This window comes from Manis pentadactyla, chromosome 4 (assembly GCF_030020395.1).
Source record: "Manis pentadactyla isolate mManPen7 chromosome 4, mManPen7.hap1, whole genome shotgun sequence".
NCBI lineage: Eukaryota > Metazoa > Chordata > Mammalia > Pholidota > Manidae > Manis > Manis pentadactyla.
Window position 1 is genome coordinate 130,968,883 of NC_080022.1, and position 25,455 is coordinate 130,994,337.

At 41.3% G+C, this 25,455-nt stretch overlaps 1 long non-coding RNA gene across 1 annotated transcript; it reads right to left on the reverse strand.

The window, feature by feature from the left end:
- Positions 1 to 1,271: 1,271 nt before the first annotated feature.
- LOC118933449 (uncharacterized) lies at positions 1,272 to 5,717 on the reverse strand. Its single transcript, XR_005033118.2, has 3 exons — positions 5,417 to 5,717; positions 2,924 to 2,996; positions 1,272 to 2,811 (listed from the first exon to the last, which is right to left on the reverse strand). It is a non-coding gene; the product is annotated as an uncharacterized LOC118933449 (long non-coding RNA).
- Between the last annotated feature and the right edge of the window lie 19,738 nt (positions 5,718 to 25,455).

Consider the following 25,455-nt stretch of genomic DNA (forward strand, 5'->3'; position numbering starts at 1 on the left):
ATTCAGATAGTACCTCTTGTTTAATGGGTGAAGGAGCAGTCTAAAATAGCAAAAAGATTTTAAAATAAAAAATAACGTCTCTTTCCTTCCCTAGCTCATCAGTCCCCTTTCCTAAAGTAATCAGTTTCTAATTTCTTGTACATCCTTCCATACATGTTCTATTCGTGTACAAGTACCTATACATACACACAATCTTGTGCATATCCATCCTCTGTGGTCCAATTAGACTGTAAGTGTGGCAGGAAAAATATACATGAACCTTAAAGAAGAGCATCCCTAATATAAGAGCAAGTCCTCAGAGTTACTCTTACATTTTTATAAGATGGAAGCACTTCCTTTTATTTAAGCACACTAAAAACCGGAGGACAGCAAGTGTTGGAGCCTAAAAAAAAGTATGCCCCAAATCAGACACTGGCAAACTCTGCAGGTGAGTGACCGTGAGCCACACTCACACGGCTCTTTGAATCAATGGTTTACAGGGATGTAGAAACATACCAGTACCTGGGCAACACAAATACATCTCTGTTCCTCTGATGTCAGGTTTATGTGGAAGCTCACAGATCATGCTACTGGGGGTGGGAGATGGAGGTGGCACGTAGGAGCATCATGACACTCACAGATAGGAAAAATGAAGTGTGAGCATAATGCCCAGGGAAGGTGGGCTACGTGCAGATGGTGCTCTGAGGGCAAGCACAGGCAACATGATTATTGGCCACGTTGGTGGGGAAAAGGTGACATAATCACAAGGCTCAGCATCAAGATTGGCTTCTAATCAACTATAACATGAAATATTGGTCTAGCAAGTAGCATACAACTTAGCACAGTACAAGGGCTAGTGCCTTGAGACTATGGCACCAAAACACAAGAAATACTGTCCAGGTTGCAAAGTCTCCTTGAAGATTCGTCACCTTCCAAAGTATTTTTAGTTGTGGTAACTGTAGACGGGGGATGAGGCACTGCAGGCCTCAAAATAAGACGGCTCCCAAAGCATAAGGTCAGCAGATGCCATTTCTGTAAGTCAAGCTTGCAAGAAGGATGGGATTAGCTGTCTACAGGACAGCTTTCCTGAAGTAACCCATCTTGCAGAGTGATTTGCAGTGACCTTACCAAGGAGATTAAAGTGCCTGTCCCAAGTATGTCATTAGCAGGCAGCCTCCTAACTCAAGTGCAAAACGATCTGACACTTAGGAAACTGTGTTGTGGTAACAAGTGTAAACGGCAGGGTGGTGGTCTGCATGGATATTTGGAAAGGGGAGGTTGGAAAATGTGTCACCAGGAGGTCCTCCAGCTGCTCTGGTTCTGGATGACTGAGCCTGACTCTTTACATAAAAATAGCCTTAAAGAAGTGGAGGCCAGGCCACCAGATCATCAGAACTCAATAGGAATAGCACATAAGAAGGTCCAGCTTTGGTTCTGTGCTCACCAAGTAACCTCCTGATCCATTCACCAAGAAGGGACTGCAATGGGACAAAGAGTGGTTCCACTTCTTGGACCCAGAGGGCTCCCTTTGGAAACAAACTGGAATTCCGGTATAAAAACTAGTCTCTTAAGAGTTTGGTTACTAATTTCCAACTGCTTGATGAATCCTAGATGCCCTGATTAAATATGTTCCTGAACTTCAACCCTCATTATTTCATCCAATATTTATTGAGCACTTACACTCTACTAAGCACCAGGGTAAGAACTGGCAAAACCCAGATAAAGGACATAGTCCCCACCCTCAGGGAGCTTCCAGATCAGTGCTGACCAAGCTTGGACAGTAGTTAACTATCACACTTGCTGTGGCCAAGCCTACAGGGGGCAATGAGCCTCCTCCACTGTCACTGAATCAACAACCACTCTGCATTTGTAGTCTGCCTACAGGATCAGGAAAATCCGTTGATCTGGGAGGAAACTCAGACCTCATTGTATCTAGGGCCCATCCTGCTAGAACATAATCACCTGGAGAAGCTTTTTTGAAATACAGATGCCTGGCCTAACCCCCAGTGACGTTCACTGAGTTGGTCTGGAGAGGATGGCAGGCATCAGTATTTTAAAAATTTGCCCTAAGTGAATTAAATGTGAAGGCAGGGCTGTGAATCACTGATCTAGTCCAGTTCCTGGATTTTCCAGGTAGGTAAACTGAGACTCAGGGAAATGAAGGGAGGCCCCCAAAGCCATGCCCACCTAAGTGTGCTGCTCGTGTAACTTCGGTGACATACAGTACATTCAGCCTGGCAGCTCTGGCTCAGGTAACGTGCCCCAAATCTAATCATTTCCATGTGATCTGAGCAATACCTGCCAAATTCACATGCACTTTTCCGTACTTAATATTTTTATTTTAAAACTATGATTTTTTAAACTGAAATGCTCATTTTAACCTTGCCTCAGCAATTACATTGGTGACATATGCCTCAAAATTAGTAACTGATAAAATGCAACAGACTGTGAGCAGTGGGCCCCCTTGGTCTATCCTGCATACCATTTCTAGGCATGCAGCACACTTTGGGGCACAGGGCTTAGCTGTGGGCAGCACTGAGAGGCCTTGGGAAGGTCTGGGGCAGGTGTTGCACGCCTCTGCAGCAGGTGCTCAGGTGACCACAGGTCCCAGGCTGTGGCCGATCGTCATGGGCTCTGTCAATCCTTGGTGGCTCTCAGATGGAGAAGACAGACATATGACAGGGCCGGAGGGAGGCAGGAGGGGGCAACACCAGGAGGATTTATTTTACCTCTTCTGGAAAGGCCACAGGTCACTGTACACGAACAGACGATCAAAATGAAGCGACCTGTCCATCACCTGGAATCTGTTGATACACACACGCTGTAACTGACCTCGAAGGAGGGAAAAAAATATCATCAGAGGATGCTCATCAAGTAACAGAGTAGGGACATCCGTCAGTCTGGCTCGTAAGGATTCAGGATTTTTCATTGTCACTCTACTTACCAAGACATTTTCTTTCTTGAATAAGGTCGTTGATCTTGAGATGTCGTTTAACATGAAATGGATATGCAATATTCTGACAGGAAGGAGGGAAAAAGCAACCTATTCATCAGTTCTGCTTCAGGAGGAGTTAGTTCTTTGAATTCTGACCAACAAATGCTTCATAATCAGGGCTTTGATTAAGAAGTTTCCCAGTTTTCAAAGTTGGGAGAAAGTGGTGAGAGGGAAGTGGAAAATTCATCCTTAGGTGAAACAAAATGATCCAGAATCCTTATTACAACCCAACTTCCTGAAGAAAACCTGAAACTTTGTACATTTTTTTCCCTCTCACTCTTAAACTTTAAAAGGTGTTTCAAGGACCACTGGGACAATCCCTGGGGTGAGTTCTGATTCAAGGGCACAGGAAGTCATGGAGAAGGGTGTTTGGTAAAGCATTTTTTACAATAAGAAAAATGAGAAAAGTCTTAAATGTCCATTAGTAAGAGAATGGATAAATAAATTGCAGTGGAATTATACAGTGGAATGATATACCACAATGAAAATGAATGAGCCAGAGCCACACATACCAATGTGAATAAATCTCCAAAAAAAAATTATTGAAAGATAGCAAAACAGTAATTATATATGTAATTATATATATAGTGCTGTACTATTTTGGTGCAGTTAAAAATTTTTAAACAGTGTATGTTGTTTATGGATACACATAAAATAAAAATCTGAAACACAGGACAGGAAACTTTCAGGGAACAGTAGCTATTGGGATGAAGGCAGGAAAGAAAGAAGTGTAATATTTCATTATTATTATTATTATTATTTATTGCAATTATTTTTAAGGATCTGAAACAAATATGGAAAAGTGACAACTGTTAAATCCAGAGGGTGGATCATAGATATTTGTTAAATGATTTTGCGGATTTTGCGGTCAGCTTGAAGTTTCAGTGTTGAGAAAAGTTAAGCTATTGAAGCTCTGAATTAAATGCACGTGTCTGAGTTTATCTGGTGTAAACATCTGCTTGTGAAAGAAAGACCTGTATGGTCAATATCGAGGGACAAATGCAAAACTCACCTTTGGTCAGATGGGATGACATAAAGTAAAATTGGCAGAAATAATCTGCTAAAGAGTTAAGAAAATAATGTTCAGTTAACAAAATTTTATGTAATTAGAAATTAGTGAATTCAAAGTGTTTCACTTAATGAAACAGCCTTGCTTTTTAAAAACACATGGCAAAATTAAAATAATTTTTCTTTCCTCCTGGAATTTACTTTCAAAATGGCAAAGGTAATACACATTCATTCTAACAAGTCAAGCAATATAGAGACAGTTTAAAAAGTTGACAAGCTTACATCTCTTGTTCCAATTCCACCTCCATCCCACATGTTAACTAAGTTTAACAGTTTGATTTGTATCCTTTCACCCCTTTCTCTACAAAATTTTAAAAAATTGTTTGTAAATTTTTTCAAACCAATTCAATTTTTATAATTGAAAACGATTTACTTTTATTGTTGCCAACACAAGCAATATTCATTTCGGAAAAACTCAGAAAATGCAAATGAGCAAAAACAAGGTAAAATAAAAATGTTTAAATGGGCGTGCAATTAATTCACTGTTTTAAAAAACTTAATACATATTTAAATCCTAAATCAAAGATTTAGGACAAACTCCACGTGCTGGCTTGCAGTTGGCTAGCTTCATTTATAAGAGCCACTTGCCATTCAAGGACCTTAGTGACCCTGGCGGTGGGGGTCACCCAGGATGGTTTCCACTATAGGCAGGGTGTAGTTTGCACTGGTAAATCACCAATCGTACCCTGAGGTTCAAAGTGAGTGCCATCTCAGTCCCCCAAAGTGCAGCAAGGGGTATGGACAGGGACAGGATGCTCTGCTCCCTGCCCCCAGGCTGATCAACAGCTGTGGCTCATCGCATCCTACACATCCTGGGTCACTCATTTCTCGCCCACCCCCTACCTTGTCCTCCTCTCTCCTCTGTCCTTCTCTCTACCACTTCCCTAGCCCCACTCCTTTCCTTTCTCCTTCTGGCAAAGTGTCCTTGTCACTCCCCTCTTGGGTAACTGGAGCCCTTCAGCTGTTTGGGTCCCTGTTTGGAAGGACATCTCAGCGTTGCCCGGGGCTCCGGAGGCAGCCAGCTCCCCATCGGGCTTCATCTGTCAGAGCAGGAGGCTGGCTTAGATTTCCTTATAAGAACTTTGCAAGAGCAATTAAAGTTAAGTTGTCTTGGGTGCTGAAAAAAATCCCTCCAGAATTGTTCCAGTCTCCCTTTCTGAGACTTCTTTATCAAAATAAAACTTTCCCCATCACAGTTTGGGGGCCTCATCCTGTAGCCCTAGAGGATTGGGGGTGGGAGAGAAGAAGCTGCAAGGGAAAGTTTCAGAGGTGGTTATTTCTCGGGGAGGACGAGGGCCCAGCGGCAGGATGGCAGAAGGAGATTTAGGAACCAGGAGGAGAGCGTGGACATTTTAGGCAAGAACCATCACTAACCTCCATCTGTGAAGAGCTTCACAGACTGGGGGTGAGGGGGTAGTCCTTTCTCTTTTCTCTGTCTTCTTCCTTCCTTCTTGCCTTTCCTTCTTTCTTTTGCACTTCTCCTCAATCTTATACGCTCTTTTCCAAAGCAAGTCATTTGGAAATAGGTTAGCATCACCAGACTTGCCCATTTCATTTGGATAGGCTTCCCTGGGGCAACTGCTGATGTACAACATCAACTCCCATGGAAGGTACAACACCAGGAGGGACCTCTAATGCAAACTGTGGAGCTGGGAGGATAATGACTCGTCAGTGTAGGTTCATCAACTGTGACAAGTGTGTCACTCTGCTGAGAGGTGCTGATAGTGGAGGAGAAAGCTGGCGAGGGTGCAGCTGGCAATAATGGGAACTCTGTGCACTTTCTGCTCAATTTTTCTTTGAACCTTAAACTGCTCTAAAAAAATTAAGTCTACTGAGAAACTTTCCTTTAAGGCAACAGTCACTGCCAGGAGGTGGAAGCACCCTGCATCACCTGTATAACTCAGATGCTCAACACAAAAGGACAAATGGGAAAAAAACAAGGATCTTAAAGACAGTCCCCAGAGTCTAATATCAACAGACACCTAGTAATCGTGTGGGCACAAGGAGCCTTGGATGGGGGACACATTCCCTTACTTGATGCCAGGAATGTTTGGCATTATCATTTTACACAGGGAGATGCAGGAATGTCTTCATAATCCAAGGCTTGGGCTCCCTCTCCTTGATCCCCATGGGGGAAGAAATCTGAGGACAGAATGAGCCTGCTGGGCATGTCCTCCCAGCATTGCATTCTGGCCAAGAGATGGGGCCAAAGCTGTAAATCCCACCAGGGCTCTTCTCAGAAACCAAGTGATGGAGTTACCTGACCTTAATTGATCTACCTGACCCTGGGCCTCTGTACTGAGCCTGACCAAGGAAATGTTATTATCTATGATATGGTATTCATCAGTTATTATTATTCACCATATATTATTTTCAACTCAACATCTGTTGAGTACTTACTGTGTACTAGTCACCATTTGTTAACTGCACCACTACATTCTCTTCCCTATTCCTTGTGTCCCTAGTTAAGAAAAAGATGCTACTCTATTACTGTTAATGAAACTGAGGTTTCGGGAAAATTAGTAATTTTCAAAAACCAAACTACAGTAAGTTTTTTTTTATTATTAATTTTATTTTGGTATCATTAATCTCTAATTACATGAAGGACATCACGTTTACCAGGTTCCCCCTTTCACCAAGTCCCCCCCACATCCCCGTTCACAGTCACTGTCCATCAACATAGTAAGGTGCTGTAAAATCACTACTTGTCTTCTCTATGTTGCACAGCCCTCCCCGTGCCCCCCACACACTATACATGCTAATCGTAAGGCCCCCTTTCTTTTTCCCCGCCCTTATCCCTCCCTTCCCACCCGTCCTCCCCAGTCCCTTTCCCTTTGGTAACTGTTAGTCCATCCTTGGGTTCTGTGATTCTGCTGCTGTTTTGTTCCTTCAGTTTTCCTTTGTTCTTATACTCCACAGATGAGTGAAATCATTTGGTACTTGTCTTTCTCCAGCTGGCTTATTTCACTGAGCATAATACCCTCTAGCTCCATCCATGTTGCTGCAAATGGTAGGATCTGTTTTTTTCTTATGGCTGAGTAATATTCCATTGTGTATATGTACCACATCTTCTTTATCCATTCATCTACTGATGGACATTTAGGTTGCTTCCATATCTTGGCTATTGTAAATAGTGCAGAGATAAACATAGTGGTGCATCTGTCTTTTTCAAACTGGAATGCTGCATTCTTAGGGTAAATTTCAGAAGTGGAATTCCTGGGTCAAATGGTATTTCTATTTTGAGCATTCTGAGGAACCTCCATACTGCTTTCCACAATGGTTGAACTAATTTACATTCCCACCAGCAGCATAGGAGGGTTCCCCTTTCTCCACAACCTCGCCAGCATTTGTTGTTGTTTGTCTTTTGGATGGTATCCATCCTTACTGGTGTGAGATGATATCCATTGTGGTTTTAATTTGCATTTCTCTGATGACAAGTGATGTGGAGCATCTTTTCATGTGTCTGTTGGCCATCTGAATTTCTTCTTTAGAGAACTGTCTATTCAGCTCCTCTGCCCATTTTTTAATTGGATTATTTGCTTTTTGTTTGTTGAGGTGTGTGAGCTCTTTATATATTTTGGATGTCAACCCTTTGTTGGATCTGTCATTTATGAATATATTCTCCCATACTGTAGGATACCTTTTTGTTCTATTGATGGTGTCCTTTGCTATACAGAAGCTTTTCAGCTTGATATAGTCCCACTTGTTCATTTTTGCTTTTGTTTCCCTTGTCTGGGGAGATATGTTCAAGAAGAGGTCACTCATATTTATGTCTAAGAGATTTTTGCCTATGTTTTTTTCTAAGAGTTTTATGGTTTCATGACTTACATTCAAGTCTTTGATCCATTTCGAATTTACTTTTGTGTATGGGGTTAGACAGTGATCCAGTTTCATTCTCTTACATGTAGCTGTCCAGTTTTGCCAGCACCATCTGTTGAAGAAACTGTCATTTCCCCATTGTATGTCCATGGCCCCTTTATCAAATATTAGTTGACCATATATGTTTGAGTTAATGTTTGGAGTCTCTATTCTGTTCCATTGGTCTGTGGCTCTGTTCTTGTGCCAGTACCAAATTGTCTTGATTACTGTGGCTTTGTAGTAGAGCTTGAAGTTGGGGAGTGAGATCCCCCCCACTTTATTCTTTCTTCTCAGGATTGCTTTAGCTATTAGGGGTCTTTGGTGTTTCCATATGAATTTTTGAAGTATTTGTTCCAGTTCATTGAAGAATGCTGTTGGTAGTTTGATAGGGATTGCATTGAATCTGTATATTGCTTTGGGCAGGATGGCCATTTTGACGATATTAATTCTTCCTAGCCAGGAGCATGGGATGAGTTTCCACTTGTTAGTGACCTCTTTAATTTCTCTTAAGAGTGTCTTACAGTTTTCAGGGTATAGGTCTTTCAGTTCCTTGGTTAGGTTTATTCCTAGGTATTTTATTCTTTTTGATGCTATTGTGAATGGAATTGTCTTCCTGATTTCTCTTTCTATTAGTTTATTATTAGTGCATAGGAAAGCCACAGATTTCTGTGTGTTAATTTTGTATCCTGCAACTTTGCTGAATTCCGATATTAGCTCTCAAACTGCAGCAAGTTTTAAAGCCAAGAAAAAACTCAAGTCTGTTACACACCAAAGCCCACATTCTTACTTCCTAAATCCTACTTTCTGGGTCTCAGTAATATTATGGGTGTAAGGATGAGCAGAAGAGTCCTTTGGGTTTTAGTAGTGGTTACATCTATTTCCTAGCGTTCAGAACTGAACTAACTGAAGATCCTTTGTCTTTTACCCCTACGCAGCTCCCCAGACTCGTCTATGCTCACTCTCCCTGCCACACTGCATACAACAGCCACGCTGGAAGACTTGATTTTTCCAGACTCATCAAGCTTTCCTGTATCTCCATGTGGTATATGTTGCCATGCGGTTTCCCTGCTGGGAACGTACTTTCTCTATTCTCTGTGTGGCAGAGACGCCTTTCAAGAATATTCCAGAGCTGTCCCTTCCTCAGCCAAACTTTTCCTAGTCTTGCAAGAATTACTTTTCCTCTTCCCACTGTTATTGCCACATTGTGTTAGGCTCTCAAAACAAATCCCTAGCATATTGCTCTTTATTATATGTGTTCATATCTGTTCTTTCCACTAGACTCGGTTGTTCATCCCTTGCTTTTTCTTACTTATCTTTATAGGAAATCCTAGTACTATTGCACCAAATGCATACTGGGTGCTCAAAATATCTATTGTATGAGTACGTGCAAAGAGTTTAATTGGAAAATATAATGGGGACTTCAGAGATCGTTGTTTTGCATTTGGATTTGTAGACTCTAAGACCCACAATTAGTGGGTCACAAAAGAATTAAAGGCAAAAGGTACATCAGAACCAGTGTTAGTTCATTGAGCAAACTCTCAGTCTTAGCTTGCAACCTCCTTGCTGTGAATTGTGTCCTCATGACAAGTAGTCCAAGGTGGAAAATACATCCTGAAAACTGGATTTATTTGGTGACACTGAAGGATCTAATGGGATTTTTATTCAGAAGGATGCAGAGGACTTTCCTCATCTATTGATGGCTAAGTTTTCCTTTTCTGGGACTCCTTGAGAAAGAGAGGAAATTGCTCCTTCTGGTATAGTAAGCAGAAACAAACTGGAAATAGGTTTTCTATGTGGCAACTACTAGCTCTTTACGATGTGTCCCATGCTGCTAAGAGGGCCTTTTTAGGTCATTCCAAACTGGGTTCTGCATCAGTCAGGGGGACCGATGTGCTTACCCCAGGGTGGTTGGTTGCCTAGCCTAGAAGCCGTCTGGACTACAGGTCCTGGGTAGTTAGAAGCCCTCTATGTATTAGAGGCTACACAATGCTTCGGAGGTGTGATTTGTAAAGCAGGGAAGACTTAGGGATTTCAGCTGCTGACCTGGCCCCCAATTCCACTGGTGAAAGGGTATGTGAAGTCATTAGGTCCAGCACTAACATGTGTCTGTGTCTAACTCAAACTGCATCCCAGGCATTGCCCTCTCCAAGAGTAACTGCAAAGTGGTAGAAAGGGGCTAAGCCAGGAGATATGGACCCTGCCATTTCATCCTCTGTCTCTTCTTCGACCTTCATCACTTATATATTATACACACAACATAAACTCTGGCTCCTATCCCAGGTCACTGTTGATATTTCAGGTTGACTGGTGAAAACTAGGTTGTGTGCTAAGAATGATCAGCCCAGGTTATCTGTGGCAATACAAAAGGAAAGCTTAGCTGTGGGTTCGGCTTGGCTCACAGATCGCATGCCAGGTTGTTAGCATATGGATGTTCTCTGAACACATATTCAGGTCTGGACTGCCATCAGCAATGGTAATGGCTGCAGAGTGAGTTTATGAAATAGGTGTAGGCTGAGATTTCTTCCTGGGAAACTCCTAAAGTGCCTACTTTTTCTTATTTAGAAAAAAATCGGATCCCTTGGCAGGGTGAACTGGCATGTTTTGGTTTCCCTGGACAAGGAACATCAGAGAGAACTCTTCCTCCTCTTTCCGGTACAAATGAGTGGCCACAATCTCTACTCTGTTATGATCCTGAATCATAATACTGGCAAGAAGCATAACACTGAAAGAATAAATTATACTTAACCATTTCAAAGATGGTGAGAGTAGTTTCTGTTTCTTAAGCTTCCACTGAAAGCCGAAGGAGGCCTGTAGTTTTAACCACTGCTGTTTGAGAGGGGGAGGTTTTGCAGAGGCTCGTTATTTTAACAAAGCTTATGATCATATTCTCTATTAGACTGGATGCTCTTGAAAAGTGATCTTACTACAATGTTACTTCTTTGAATGGACAGCCCCCTCAATACAGTAAAAACACCACTCCACTAGGAATTACTGTGCATGATTTGTAGCGCAGCCTTCTCCATGAGAGCATGCAGGAGAGGGCCAGACGGGAGTCCTGGGATTACTACAACAATAAAGTCAGCAGCCGGGAAGGTAAAACAGGGCCCGCTAACATGATGGAATGCTTTATCCACATTCCAAAAGCTTAAAAGAGGTGGTAGCTCTGGAATCCTACAGTGGTCAGAGCAGGGACTGGCCACACCGATTCCCACTGCTGCCTGGGTAAAGCTTAATATACAGTGACTTCTGGCCCCCACCTGCTAAGCCTTAACTGTAGGAATTGCCTGAAATCACTGAGCAGCTTCCAAAAGTTCCAAATATTTCGTATAGGATATCTCACTCATTCATATGGACAGTGATCCCCACCAAGGAAGTGAGTGGCCTGTGCTTACCACATTGAGTGAATAGCGCCAGAGATTTGAAGGGAGCTGGCTAGGCACAGACTAACACTTAGGAAATGAAAAAGTTGTTTTGTCCATTCTGGCTCTGCCACAAAATTGCTATCAGACCAGAGATAAGTCATTCAGTTACTCACCAAGCATCCTTCCATGCATTCATCAGTGTCTAGTATGTGCTAATAACTATGCTAATTCTGGAAAGCAAGAGAAGCATGGAACGTCCCTCATGGAGATGATGGTCCAGCTGCAGATTGTCTCCTTATGTGCCACATGCTGGAAAGGAAATGCAGTCATCTTCTTAAAATCCTATTTTTAAAGGAAACTTATGATCACCACATGCCACACTCCTTCTCGCTTCAGGGCCTTTGCATTTGCTATTCCTTCTGCCTGATGCTCTTTTCTGATTTTTCACATGACTGGTTCCTCCTATCATACAGATTTCAGCTTAAATGCTTTCACCTCACAGAACCCTTCCCCAAACATCTTATCTAATGTTATCGTTCTCTCCTCCTCAGTCACTGTATCATATCCCTTTGCTTAATTTTCTCTGTTCTCTGAAATTATTTCATTTACCTGTGTACTTGTTTATTCTGCTTCACATACTTGAATATATGCTCCACAGGAAAAGAATCTTGTATGTATCTCCAGAACCCAAAGAGCATCTGGCATATAATAAGTGCTCAGTGCATGTTTATTTGGGGGCAGGTACAGTGCAGCATTCCCCAGAAGTACCTTATGAGTAGAAGAGATGAAGTTTTGTAAACACTCGAAGGAGAATGAAAATAGCCAACCGGGTTGATCGGCAAATTCTATTTGAAGAATTAACCCTGGGATCTGGATTATAAGGAATGAAGAACAGACACATGTGGCTGGGGCCATATGAGGGTGAGTTAGAAGGGCCTGAGCCAAGGACTCGGAAGCAGGATGGGGTTTTAGAGTGGCTGGACCCAAAAGTTCATGGACACAAACAGGGAGCCTGGAAAGACAGGATGGACCAGCCTGGGGACAGGTTTCATGCCGGTTGTGGAAAATATTCTCCAAGAGGAGAAAGTACTCAAGAATATGCAGTTGCATCCCTACTGACAAAAGCCCAAGGCTTGTTATTGTTTGAAAGGATGACATTTCTTAGAAAATGCTATACACTGTTTAGACCTCTCATCTCCTTAGTATGTAAGTCAACCAATGGAAAGCTAGGCAAAGGATAAATAAATCCATTCAGACCCAACTCCTCCAGGGCTCTCCCAAACCTGCCACAGTGTGAAGGGCAACGGGGAGCTGGGGTGGCCACAGAGAGAGGGTCCCAAGTGCTTCTGAGGGAAGCTTGGGAAACGCATTCATAGCAAAGTAACACACAGCACATTGAAGACCAGACCCCGTACTTAGGACCATAAATCTATTGGCAGCTTAGGGACTTAAGAAGAAGTAGGTTACCAAGAAGCTTCCCTCTTATGAAGACTGACTTTGCCATTTGAGACAGCTTAGAGGAGACTAAAAATAAACTTCTGCAAACCATTTTGGGATAGCAGAAGGAAAATTGATTTAAAACTTTAGGAGTGAAAAGATATTTTTCTTGCCCCTTTCTTCTTTAAAAACATAAAAGCAAAAAAAAAAAAAAAAAAGAAATCTCTTCTTACAGCCAAGTGGAAAACAGTGAAAAAGGGTCTGTGTGCCTGTGAAGGAGAATGACACTGCAGAACTTATAAAAAGAACCTGATGATGTCTAACAGCAAATGCATAACACTTGAAGCTTCCTTAACACAGATCAGCTTCTGTTTGCAGCTCAGCAAACCATATGCTCTATTCACTCACTCCTCAAGGATCATCTGCTCCTTTCCAAGTATTAAGATGTCAGCGAAAATCTACCTTCTGAGGAAATTTAATCTGCCAGAGGAGCGCTGCTGACACTCATAAAAATAGATGTCAGACATTCTGACTCCTCTGGGACACGTAGGATGAAGAAAGGGTCATGGAGCCCACAGGAGAAAAGCAAAGCTACTTAGAATCCTCAAAGATGAGGCAGGCCGGAAACTCTCAACCTGGGGTCTGGGATCCCAGGGAAGTGTATGGGTGGACTTTAGGTGTCCGGTATTGAACAAAAACTTTGTGGAATTAGAGGGGGTTAAATTTTCATCAGATGCTCAGAAGTCAAGACTAAAAAATAATTAAGAACCATCAAATTATTATAGTATTTGTCCATAGGCATTTTCTTCCCCCTCAAAAATGATTTTCCATTGCTCAAGGAATACTTGAACACATAAATCTTACAGGAAATTTTTAAATGATAGAGAAGTCTGAAGTCTCTTTTACATTTCTATTCCAGATCTTTCTCCTTTTGCCCCCTACAGAGGTAATAACTGTTCTATCTTTCTAAGCATTTTCATAATTATGCACTCACAGAGAAAATTCAGAGCATTTGGGTATGTTTTTCTTAACTTCAATTGGTACCATGTTTTATATATATTTCTGCAACTTGCCTTTGCATTCTGCAATGTCTCAGGGAGAGTCCCACATGTGTACAGGTAGAGTCAACTCATCCTTTCCCTTGCTGCATAGGATTCCATACTAAGGCTGTACTTGGTGTACTCAGCCATTCTTCTGCTGATGGGCATTTAAGTTGTTTCCAGTTTCCCTCCATTGCCCACAGCAGCATGTCTCTATGCACAGGTACAAGCATTTCCCTAGCAGAGAGGCTAAAAGGGGAAGTTGCTTGGTCATGAGATATGCATATTTAAAATTTTAAATTTGACTGCTGAACTCTGCTCTAAAGATCAGCTGTACTGGTCTCCCCCACTAATTTCACATGAGGGTATTGGTTCCTGTCCTCTCCTGCCACACTAGATAGCATCAGTCTTTTTCCTTTTTACCAACTTGAAGAATAAAAACTGTATTTCCTTGTAATTTTCATTGCCATTTCCTTAACTGTGAGGTTGAATACCTTACAGATGTTCCCTACATGTATTTCCTTTCCCATGAATGGACTGTTTGAAGAGCAGTGATAGTCACACCTTACGACACCCATCAGTATCATCCTGAGGACTGAAAACTGTATGGTGGGGCACCATCCCCAGAGCTGCTGTATCACTGAGGGAATGTGAATGTGCATTTCTAATGTGTTCCCATGCTAATGCAGCTGGTCCCAGGACCCGACTTTAAAACCAGTAAACAAGAAACCATCTTGTACCTCTCGATTCTTTGATCTCAGTGTTTCTCATCCCTGGTGCACACGAGAATCATCTGGAGAGCATTACACTAATACCAGCACCTGAGTACCACCTCAAACTAATTAGGTCAGAATGTCCTCCCCATCTGTATCTTTTAAAGATCTTCATTTGAGTCCGATGTTCAACCAGGACTGAGAACCACTGTTGGCTGATACAAGGGTACAGTCCTTCATTCTATTCCCCACTTAGGGTATATATCATATTTGCACAATGCTTTGCCTGGGACCACCTCAAAATGCTCTTGCCCTTTGTTTTACCCAAAGGCTCAATTCTGTAAGTTTACAGCAAAAAAAATACTTTTACTAACATTTGTTCACAATGTTTATTTTTGTTCTGTTTGAGGGCATCTCAAGGTGGTAGACATTCAGACCTGATTTCTTATCCCAATTCTGCAGTTTCCCAGCTACATAATGCTCAGAGTAGTAACTAAGCTACTGTTTGTTCATCTATGAAATGGGCTTTGGCACAGCTGCCTGACAGGCTTATACAAATAAAATGAGCTATGTTAGATGTAAAGGACCGTGCCTAGTGCAGCAAGAATTCAACAAAACTGCCCTCAGATCCCTTTCCACTTTGTGACTTGTTTAAGGTGAAAATCTGATTATAGATTTCCTCCTCACAGAGGGAACAGTCCTGCTTTCATCCATCTTGTAGATCAACTGCAAGTCATTCCCAGGCCTCTAAACAAAATTCTCATGCACTCGAGAAACATAATCAGCCCCGCTGCTTCAATGCTACATAACTGGGTAGGAATTTACTTAGAAACAAGTCTTCAATAAAAATAGTCTTGGTCCCGAATGATAAAGGACAACCAACCAATCAATATTATTGAGCATCTATTACATGCAAGGCACTGAAGGAGTTCAAAAATGAATAAGATTGCCAATCCCATCTCAAGAACTTGCAATGGATTTGGGGAGAATTGCAGATTAAAGAGAACAAAATCAGGTGGGAGATGGTAACAGTGAACACTGAGGAGCTCCAACAAGGAAAAGAGAAAGATCTTTGTGAGAGGGGTTGTCAGGAAAATCTTCAAATACTTCGAAGGAAAAGCACACTCTTACCAGGTAGAAGGGAGAGAAGTGTTTCTGACAAGAAATGAGGAGTAAACAACAGCAAAGTCATAGCAATTTTCAGGGGTGGTAAGGAGACCAGGTGGGTAACCTGAGCCATTCATGAGGTGGGTGGTGAGAAGCAGAGTTGAGAAGGCAGAGTGCTGGGGGTAGCTTGTGCCAGTCCCTAAAGACTGGTTGGGGTAGGGGTGTTTGGTGTCATCTGATAGACTGGATTGTTAGTAAGAGTTGCTTTGTTTCCCCAAAATTGAAGAGAAGTATGATTAAACTATTTTTTTCATTGTATTATTTGCTTTTTTAAAAATTTAATTTAATTTTTTTGGTGGGTCTAATTATATGGTACAAAACACAAAGGTGTTATAGTAAAAAGTCTCCTCCCACCCGAGTTCCTCTGCTCCTTTGTTTGCTCTCTGGAATAATAGAAAGATAGATAGATGATAGATAGATAGATAGATAATAGATAGATAGATAGACAGACAGATAGATAGGCAGGCAGACAGCTGATTCTCATCTCAGTAGTTATAAAATAAAAGCACAATAGAGTCACTGCTGTGAACACTAGACTAGCATATACTGAATTATTGTTCTTAGGGGAAATAGAGGATTCAATTCCTGTGTGCCTCTGGTCACAATATTTTTACCAATTTATCAATACTCCACATTGCTTGATGTGTTTTTCTGTTTATTTCATATATATCATTGATTCATTAGCACTGAGCTCCTGGCCAACAGCACTGTAACTCGTGCCTGAGGAAACTTATCTAATGTGCATATTTTCTTCAAAAGGTACATCACAGCCTTCTTGCACTTTGGAATGTTAAACAGAATGTTATCACTAGTGTTGGGGGCCATTTGAAACAGCAAAATTACAAACAGAAAGAATAAAAATGCAAAAAGGATGGCACCAAACAGACCAGGAAAAGGACACTTATTTACAGCACGAGAGCTGATAAAAGAAGGCACAGTGCCGCCTTGTTAGGCCCGAGCTGCAGACATGCAAGTTACGTGACCCAAAATGTCCACCACTCCGAGCACGTCCATGAATGACCACCAGAGTCTGAGTACTGATTTCGGGGTTACAAATGAATGTTAGCACCTAGGTGAATTAGAAAATACGAAATCATTGAATAGTGAGGCTCAGCTGTACACACCAGTCACTAAAGAGATATACTTTTTCCCTATTCTCAAATGATGAAAGCTATAATTAAGAAAGATGATCAGTGTGCTGAGGGTGGAGAGATGCACTTAGGAGCAGTCCCCACCCTCGAGGAACAGAATTCTAGGAAGGAGCGCATGACGTCAACATTCACAGTCGGAACACCAGGCAGCTCCGGCAGTGGTGGTCATAGTGTCTCCTTCCACATGAGCAGCTTGGGAAGGAGTGGGAGTGGGATGTGAAAGGCAGGGAAGGGACAGAAGCAGCGAGCAGGAAAAGGAAGTAGGGCATAGCTGTGACCTGGGAGAGTTGGAGGGGTCCGTGGTGGAGCAAAGGGACTAGTGGGGGGACCTTAGTGATCCAACTAAGGTCTAAGAAGAAAAGTTGAAGTCTAGACATCATCATTCATACAAAAAAATGTTCAAAGTCTGGGCTGGAGAGAAGACAACAGCCTTAAGTGTCTCTGAGCCGGTGCCTAAGGAAACTCCAGGGGCCACGGCAGCCCTGTTTAAGAACAGCAAAGTTTCCAGAAACTGCTGTAGGGGCTGTTGCTGTTATCAGTCATCCTTGAAGCTCTGTGGAAGAGAGACTATTTGGGTAGGAAGTAGAATCTTATGGTTGGGAGGATTTTAGAATGATTGGATTCAATTCCAATCTAACACTGTCCTTTTCCTGCAGCACCCAATAGGAGGGCTTTGCTTAAACACAGCTGGGGGAGCGCATTAACTTTCTGACCCTATCTCTCTGCTGCAAGCTGAATGTTTATGTCCTCTCCGAGGTCTCATGATGAAACTTCTCCCCAGTGTGACAGTATTTGGAAGAAGAGCCTTTGAAGGGGAGTAGGTCATAAGAGTGGAGCCCTCATGAATGGGCCTTATAAAAAAGACCCCAGGGAGCTCCCTTGTCCTTCTACCTCATGAGGACACAGCAAGAAGATGTCTATCACCCAGGAAGTGGAAGTGGACTCTCACCAGACACTGACTCTGCCACTGCCTTGATTTTGGACTTCCCAGCTCCCAGAACTGTTGTCTGTGAGCTTCCTGTGTATGGTGTTTTGTTATAGCAGCCTGAACTGACTGAGACATTCTTAAAAGGATCACTGGGAGTACAGGGCTCTGGTCAAAGAGGACAAGACCAAAGGTTGCTGTGCTTGTAAAGCTCTCGAGGAGTCACCATTTTTTTGAGAACTATTTGCTCTGTGTATTCAAACTGCTCTGTGTGGGTCATGACTGTATCTCCCAGAGTCTCCCAATTCCAAAAGCAATAAAGGCCTACACAGATCTTCAGCAAAAAGTTATCATGTAAACTGTAACTTCAGGCCAAGGGTAGAACAGAACATCCAAGAACACTAATGTTATCAGACAGAAAGCCCACTAGCTAAGTGACCTCATCTTCAAAATTCAGCCTTCTAGATATTCCCAGCCACTGTGCAGAAGCCTCATTGACTGATACAGTGTGGCTATGATCTCAGCAGAACTTCCAAGAAACAGACATAACCTTTTTTTGGTGAATATTAAATTGCAATAGGTCAGTGGTTCTCAACTGGGGGAAATTTTGCCCCCTCGGGGACATTTGGTGGTGTCTGGGGATATACATCTCAGAGGAGGGGAGGTGCTATAGGTATATCTAGTGGGGAAAGGCCAGAGATGCTGCTAAATCCTACAATGCACAGGTCTTCTCCCACAACAAAGAATTACCTTGTCAGGGCAGAGGTTGAGATCCTGGAATAAGGAGAACAAAGGTGCTTTGTCTACCCTGCAGTAGCATCTTGTACAAATAAATTGAAATGTATTTCAATTGTTACTCCACTCAATCTGCTGACAGGCCATTATCCATCCAACTCATGATTTATAGCTCAGGGTTTAAAATATGATTGGCAATCAAAAATCCAGACATAAGAATTACTTTTAGAGATTCATATTTTCTGTTATATGCTAGAGCATTTCATTTGTGAAACCTGCACTGCTGGCTCAAAAGGTTTCCTTATTTTATCACTGTGTCCTCAAAACTGTCATTAACAATGACACTGAATGAAGTCGACTCAAGCTTATTTGATATTATCTGCAATTTCATAGGCTATTGATCCCTCCCCCGTGCAGAGGTGAGAGACAAGACTGCCTCCTACTCTTTGGTGTTTGTCTCCAGTTTCAAATGCCTAAGTAGAAAGGTGGTAAAGGTACAGAGACTACTCACTTGAAGGGATACAATAATTGTGTATATATAAGAAACAGTATGTTAGGAGATAAATGCATTCTAGAAAATTCTACTCTTATTTCCTTAGGAGACTCTAGAATGTGGCAAATGATTTTCTGAGCCCTAACTGACTTGAGTGACCATGTAACTATGCATCCTGGACATTGGACCAGGATGCATGCTTTACCATGCATGTGACTCAGCTGGAGATCTTACAAAATGGAGATGCTGATTTAGCATCTTGAAGTAGAGCGAAAGATTCTGGATTCTTAACAAGCTCCCAGGTGGCCCATGCACCACCTTTGAGTAGCACCAAGGTGTAGATGATTCTAAGTAGCTCTTTGTTAGAATCTGTTGCTATTTAAAAGCCATGAGGTCATAATATCTAGTTCTTAAAAATCACTCCTGTTTCTTCATTTCCTTCATTTATGCAATGAGATATGAATCTTTGGACTTTTCCTCCTTTGAAGGTCTAGAAAAGGGGAACATTTATATCAATTGAAAAATAATAGAGAATAGGTGTAGGTAATAACAATATAGTATCTCTTTTGACAAGAAAGATGGTTCTTATCCAAAATGAATGTCAAACACTTGCTTTTGAAGATATAATAGTGTGTCAGAGGTGAACATGAAAGCCCACTGGATCAAGGATTTGTAGAACCAAGCACCAGTCCTGCTGCGGGGTTGCCTTGGAGAGTCAGGAAGCCCCTGTAGACCAGCGTTAAGTTTATGAGGTTCCCATACATGCGGAAAGACCATGACCCAAGGATGAGGAAAACTTTTATGATTATTATTTAACCATACATGTATTATCTTGTATATGATATATTTCATAACACTAACAATTATTCCAAAAGTCAAATGGTGTCATTGTAAGGAGGTAAGAGATTGATGTTCTGTTTTTAGGTTAATGTCTTATTTAATCTGTAAATAGAGCCAGTTGCAATTTCCTACAGAACAAGGATGTTGGTATTTACCAAACATGTACCTCATGGCATGTATAGCACTTTAAAAGGGCTTTCAAATACCTTTATAAACGCATATGTTAAAAATAGGGCAATTAGCCAATGAAGTGCTTATAAATGCAGAATAGAAATCATAATCTGATAGAGATTTGGGATGAAAGGTTTCATGATAGTAACAAGGAATTCCAACCTTTTCTTAGTAATTGTGGCTCCTGTAGGCTCCCAAGGCAGCCAAGGATTACATAATTAACTCGACATACAGAATTTGCAGAAACTTTTCTTACAGTGTAACATCTGCTGACATCCTGGGAACAGGCAAGGGATGTCTCAAGTGCCCACTGAAGGAGTTAATTTTGACAGAGGTTTATATAAGTCATGACCTATGTCATTATTGCACAAGTCATTCCCAATTACATTTTTCCCCATCACCGTAACAAATCATTAGTTATAACAAATAGTAGGAATATTAGAAAAGGAAGGGACAGTGAACTTAACAAATGCAACCTATACTCCCCAGTTTGGAAGTCCTTGTCTGTGGGTGTCTGTATGGTGACTTTCTCTTTGTCTTGAATTCTTGGCATCTTGTTATGTGTGGGTTCTGCCTTTGAGTATAGGAAAAGTCCCCAGATGGATCTGGTGGCCCTAACGCTCCCCTCTCCAGTACCCAGCATTAAGCAGACACCACAATTCAACAAATGTTAAGAACTGCCACTCTCTCTTTAGTCACAACAGGAGTCCGTTATTAGAGAGAGGCCTGGGGGTTCATATGATGAAAACACTCCTTGGGGACTAGAGGGAAGAGGAACACTACAGTGGTGAGCTTGAAATGCAGGCAGGATTCAGCCCTCCAACCCTTTAACTAGGAACCAAGAACAGGCCATTGCATTTCTACTGGAGAACTCCACACTCCATGCTTCTTGCAACATGCAGGTTTTGCTTAGGACGTGGCTAGGAAAGGACCACTGTGTCCATCGTTATGCCAATCATAGTCGAGGTACTCATACTCAAATAGATATAATTGAAATCTACCCAGTCCTAATCATATGCTAAATGCTTTAGTACAGCTGCTTATAGTTAAGATTAAGCGTGGTGGTGAGAAGAATAGGAAAAATGTTGATAACATGGCAATTTTAAGAGTTGGATGGAAACCAGAAGAACAGTAAACCACTGGGAAGTGATTTCTCCTTCTCCATCATAGATTTAAAACATTCACATTTCTCTGAGTTTCAAGTGAAAAGTAATTGATTTGAAAAGTTATGTCTACACAAAAACCTATGCATGAATGTTTTATAACAGCTATATGAAACCACCAGAACTGGAAGCACCCAAGAGGTCCTTCAGTAGATGAATGGGTAAACAAACTGTGGTTCATCCATACAATGGAATATTATTGAGCAAAAAAAATTAATGAGCTATCAGCACACACACACACACACAAAACATGGAGGAACCTTAAATGCATATTGCTAAGTGAATGAAACCAGTCTGAAAAGGCTGCATACTATCTGATTCCAATTATATGACATCTCATAATAAGCAAGACTATAGACACAATAAAAAAGATCAGCGGTTGCCAGGGGTTTAGGGAGAAAGGGTGGAATGCAGAGGTGAAGCACAGGGAATTTTTAGGCCGGTAAAACTATTCTGCAGGATACCCTAGTGACGGATAAATGACATTATGCATTTGTCAGAACCCATGGAAGTTACAGCACAAAGAGTGAACCTTAATGAGTACAAATTTTAAAAATCATTTAGGAGACCAGACCATCCAAGTAAGGAATGCCCACTCTGACAGAAAAATACAACTATTATAAATGTATGGAACAGTCTCATTGAAGGGTGGTGGGGTGAGAAAAGGTGCTGATCTAAATAACCTTGGGAATGAACAGAGGTTGCAAGACTAAGAGCAAAAGGACCTGCATATAACTGCTGCACTCTAGTTGATAAAGATATTTCCTGTGGGGGTACAGGGTATAATTCTGATACTGCTATACATGTATACTGAAAATGAACAATCAAGTCAATGGCCAATGTTGGGACCATATTTCTCATTCTTGGTGTGGGAGTTTACAGAGAAGCAAAGGAAGGAGGCTAGAATGATCCATGTGGTAATAGAATAAAGTTCATCAGGATTCACTCGTGTTTACCTTAATACATAGATGGTCATATAATGTGTATATGCACAGGTGAGTATTCACTCTTTTATTTCTTTGCTCAGTCAGTTGAAAAGTTCTAAAATATATGATCCTCCAGTAACAATGAGCACACTGAAAGCTGATACTGGTTTCTAATACCATTCCCCAGCTAAAGGAACCAGAGTTTGTTGGAGAAGTAGCTGAAAATGAGGGACTAGGAAAGGAAATGTGGAAGATGAGCTTGGAGCATCTTGAGGCACTAGAAAATAAGGATGTGCAAACACAAAGGAAACTATCCCCCCCAAATTGGAATATTCAAAGGGACACCATATTCAACTCAAAGAGTTCCGAATGGCCAGAGCTGAAACAATTTGAGCCACAAAAATAAAGTAGTATTGGATTGTAGTCAAAGTATAAAACAAATACCCATACTGATATAAATAAATGATTGATTATATTAACAAATGAGGAAGAGACAAAATTCCCATGAGGAAGAATCCCAAGTAATTTAAGTAGATACTCTGCCCTCAAAGAGAGGGAGCATAACTCTCCAGTCCTTGGGAGTGGGCCGCCCATAGTAACTTGCTGCCCAAGAATACAGGATGGAAAGAGGGGAAAAGAGTGACTTCAGAGTGGAAAGCCTGACAAATACTACCTAAGCAAGGTGATCAAAGCCAACATTCAGAGAAAATGATATTTTACCTCTGTGATCTTAATCCCCCAAACCAATATCCCCAGTCTAATCACAATAAGAACATCAGACAGAAGAGGGGCATCCTATAAAATACCAGAGAAGTGTTCCCCTAAAACTGTCAAGGTCATTGAAAGCAAAGGTAGTCTGACACGCTGCCACAGCCTAAAGAGACAGGACCTTCCAGACCAAACGTAGTATCCTGAATGAGATCCTAGAACAGAAAATGACTATTAGGTAAAAACTAAGGAAATCTGAGTAAACTATGAACTTCAATAATAATGTATTAACATTGCTTTATTAATTGTAGTAAGTGTACCATACTACAATGAGACACTAATAATAGGAGAAACTGAGCACAGGTGTATGGAAACTCTCTGTATTATCTTCTCAGTTTTTCTGTAAATCTAAATCTTTAAAAAAAGATGAAGTCTGGTTAAGGAAATTCAGCATGTTAGATTAAAAGCCATTTTTAAAAAAGGAACTGTTGCTGTAGAAAAAACTGCCAATCAGGCCCTTTGGCTTCTTTTATATGAGGAAGTCCACATTTTCTTCACATCCCTCCTTTAGTCTATTAAGACAGTATAGAGAAGGAAGTGGGATCTAGCCAGCGGTAAGCAACGAAGAGCCCAGCCTCTTTCAGTCCTGCCCCCCATCATAAGAAGACTGTCCAACATTTGTTCCATGGACCTGAAAGCCCTATAGTTGTCGGTCAGAAGATCTACTCTGCTGAGTTCCTGAGTCGGACTGTATGAAAGTCATACGACAGGCAGCCAGGACTCGGCTTATCTACTGCAACGAGGGTGCTGAGGGAGTGGACGTACGTGTAAATCCGGCACCCAGCATTTCAGCAAGTTTTATGATGATGTCAAGTTTCCATATTTTCAGCAGTTCTTTTGAAACAAATCCTTAAATGCTCTCATGAACATGCAGAGGAAAATGAGCAGCAGTTTTATTTTCTGTAGCATGTACCTTTTACCAACAAGTGTCCTTGTATTCGTTAGGCTTTACAATTTCTCCTAGAAGGGATTTGGGAGTGTGAGGTTGTTTCAAGTTCCTAAAAGAGTATATCCTCAGGAATTTTACTGAGATAGACAGAATAGAAAATAAATAAATAAATAAACATGGGGCAAAAAGAAAAATAGTATAAAATAAAATAATAAATTAAAATAAAAGGGTATGGAGTCATTCTTTCCAACCTATCAAAATACAGGTAACAATCAGTTTAGTGTTAGATTTTTAAGTCTTACATTATTTGTTCAGGAAAAGAACAAAATTACTCTTTTTTCACTAAGTATGTATCTTCAAGTTCCTTGATATGTAGAAGTATTACTCTGTCATGCTCACTGCAAACACATATTCTTTTGAAATATTTTGTCTCATTTAAGAAGTGAACTTTGCTGAGCTAAAGAGTTTGTGTTAAAACTAACAAGGAATCAAGTAAAATGTTTCAAATAGAACAGCTGGCAATTTCTTTCCTATTCAGTTTTCAAGCATAGCCAAAGCCACCTGCAGCCATGAACTTCGCCTGTAGAATGCTCTGAGCAGTGAATAAGGGTTTGCAATGGCTCTTCAGTGGCTCTTTCCCCACTTCCACCTCCACAACCCCAGGAGATGTCATCCAGATTTGGGGTTAAGGCTTATCACTACTTAGCAAAACCATCTAGTCTTCAAGGGCAGGGCGGTATAAAATATTCATAGCTCCTGTGGCTGCAGCTGGGAGAGACGAAGAACCCAGTTTGAAATGCCTTGGGAAATAAGAGTGCTCCTTGGGCATTTATAATAGGCATCTTTAAACTCATTTTAAAAGCTCATTCATCATCCCTTTATTCACTTAAAAATGCAGTTGCACCTATTTTGTTTCAGGTACTGTGTTACGTGGTGGAGGAAAAAAAAAAGAAGACCAAATATATACGCTCACGGAGGTAAGAACACAGACAAATGAACATATATAGATTTGTCTCACACTTTTAAATATTGTTTAGTATTTCATTGAATGGGTATTCATGATGTGTATTCATTTAGGTTCCCATTGATGGGTATATAGGGTTTTTTCCCCCACTTTTTTTGTTCTATTATAGAAATTGCTACAATGAATCTTGTGGTTATATATTGATGCACCCATGCAACTAAGTGCACAAATTACATTTCTAGAAGTAGAACTGCTTGGGCAATGAATTTGTGCATTCTAAGTATGGATAGTCCCAAATTGCCCTTTTAAAGATATTGCCTCCATGTATGCTGCCACCAAGAGGAGCTGAGTATCCTTCAGCTCAGGCATATGTAAAAGGCAGAATGGGCCACAGACTGGAGCTGTCCCAGACCAGAAAGATCACCTAATCCAACTCCCTCACAAATGAAAATCCTCTTTCTGAGGGGAACAGCCATCCTGTTTACTTCAAGGTTGCTATGCGACAAATACGTCCTCAGCTCAAATTTACAAAGTTCTAGATGAAGGTGGCTTGTCTTTCAACACAAATCATCTTTCACCAGGTTGATCGTGAGACTCCCAAGGGCAACACTCTACTTAGCACTTCTGTGCTCAGACATGCCTGGGCACCATAAAGCCCCAGAAGAAACAAGAACATCTTCCTTTCATTATTAGCAGATCTATGTCATTCTGAAAGTGAGGTATTTCTCTTTCATAAGAATCTGTTTCATTCTTTCAGGAGGGTAGCAGAGCGGACATTTCAGCTGCGATATTTTAAGTCTTTGGCTAAGAC